Here is a 2,240-nt window from a genome sequence, read left to right on the forward strand (position 1 = left end):
ATTGGTTTTTACGGAACGGAGTTGCTAGCCCCACGCCCAACCCTCCTCTATTCTTATCCTGAACATGGGACCAGGAAAAGGTGGTGGCCTCCCTGCCGGGGAACGAACCCGGTACATTTGGATTAAAAATGTAACGCGCTATCCACAGCGCTATAGGGACACCTGAAGAACTTAATTCCGAGTAATCTTGTTTGGTCCTAATCGAAACTAGTGAGTGACACTTCTGATGCTGGCGACGTGCATAATTTGTGAATATGAAGAAAATTGTAATATCAAAAACGTCAAACAGACATTTTAAATCATGTGAACACAGCAAATAATTTTTTGTTTTTGTTGAACCTGGCGTGCCCTAATAGCGTGTCTAACTGAGGATCTATGGTTCGTGTCCCATTGGTGCAAAATCGTGCTCTTCTTTGTGGGTAAGTTGCGTTATAAGAAACACTGTCAAGACCAAGTATTACATTACAGTAACAAAAAAGTTGGCGGTGGGTGTTTTGCACGAATATCCAAAACAAATCAATATTCGACTGTAAAATACTGTTTTCGTAACAAAGCTCTAAGTAATCTAAGTGTGGAAATTTCCTATCACGCTCGTAATCTACACAGTGACAAAAATATTCACTTTAAGTTCTTAAACGATTATATACAATGCTGTCCACATCAATTTCAATCCTTTCATCAGTGCTTAAAAAGGAGTGAAAAAATATGTTAAATGCAATTGTTAGTTTAACAATATTTAGTAACAAAACCACACCTAACATTAGATTCACACCTTCTAACAGTGCTTAAAAACGAGTGAAAATATATATTGAATGCAATTGTTAGTTTAACAATATTTAGTAACAAAACCACACCTAACATTAGATTCACACCATCTAACAATGCTTAAAAACGAGTGAAAATATATATTGAATGCAATTGTTAGTTTAACAATATTTAGTAACAAAACCAAACCTAACATTAGATTCACACCTTATAACAGTGCTTAAAAACGAGTGAAAATATATATTGAATGCAATTGTTAGTTTAACAATATTTATTAACAAAACCACACCTAACATTAGATTCACACCTTCTAACAATGCTTAAAAACGAGTGAAAATATATATTGAATGCAATTATTAGTTTAACAATATTTAGTAACAAAACCACACCTAACATTAGATTCACACCATCTAACAATGCTTAAAAACGAGTGAATATATACGTTGAATGCGATTGTTAGTTTAAAAAAACAGTAACAAAAAATAGATCTTAACAGTTAAATATGTGTATAATTTTCATGTCAAAATGAAAGTTTGTTTTTGCATAGTTTAGATGACAGACAATGTCTTCCCTTTCAAGAGATATTATATTTATCTGTCCTAAAGTGTCTCCTATGGCTCCACGATAGTTTGAGGGCTTATAATGCTAAAAGTCGAGATTTGATTCCTGCCGTGGGCACTGCACCTTTGTGCAAAATGTTCTACGTCTTTAGGTGTAATAATTTCTCATGGCTGAAGAGCCTCCCTCGAGTAGCACAGCAGTATGTCTGTGGACTTACAACGCTAGAAACCGAGTTTCGATACCCGTGGTGGGCTGAGCACGGATAGCCCATTGTGTAGCTTTGTGCTTAATTCCAAACAAACTCATGTCTAAAGAACAGTTTGATCACCATCTCAATGAACACCCAGTGGTCCAGCGGTAAGTTCTTGGGGTTTGTATCGCTAAAAATCAAGTTTCGATACCCATGGTGGGCAGAGCACAGATAGCCTTGTTAAGTAACTTTGTGCTTAACAATAAACAAAGCTCCTCTAAATTTATGTTTAATTTCAGTGAGATTTGTTTAAAACTTTAAAACAAAAAATCTATCTATGCTATTATTCTGCTTGTTTGTATGTACAACCGTTATGCTTTCTGACCAAGAACCTGCTGCATAAGCAGGCGTAGTTAGAATGTTTCCCCAAGAAAAACCGCGCATGCGCATTATTCACTCGACGACAAACAGTCTGCCTGCGGCAGAGAGCTGCATAGCTCAGTGATCAAGTCCCTACAATTGCTGTATGAAACAAGAAGTAACAACAAAAGGGTAATGTAAATATACTTTACTAACCATTTTGTACAACAGAATATTAAAACTTATCAATTTTTTTAAAAAAGGTTTGACGTTAGGTCGTAGAACAACATTATAAATTTATTTATCGATATGATTAAGTACAGTAAAGTTTAGTCCCAACTAAACTAAAGTAAAAAAAAAAAAG

The sequence above is a fragment of the Limulus polyphemus genome, unplaced genomic scaffold (assembly GCF_000517525.1).
Source record: "Limulus polyphemus unplaced genomic scaffold, Limulus_polyphemus-2.1.2 Scaffold2420, whole genome shotgun sequence".
Lineage (NCBI taxonomy): Eukaryota > Metazoa > Arthropoda > Merostomata > Xiphosura > Limulidae > Limulus > Limulus polyphemus.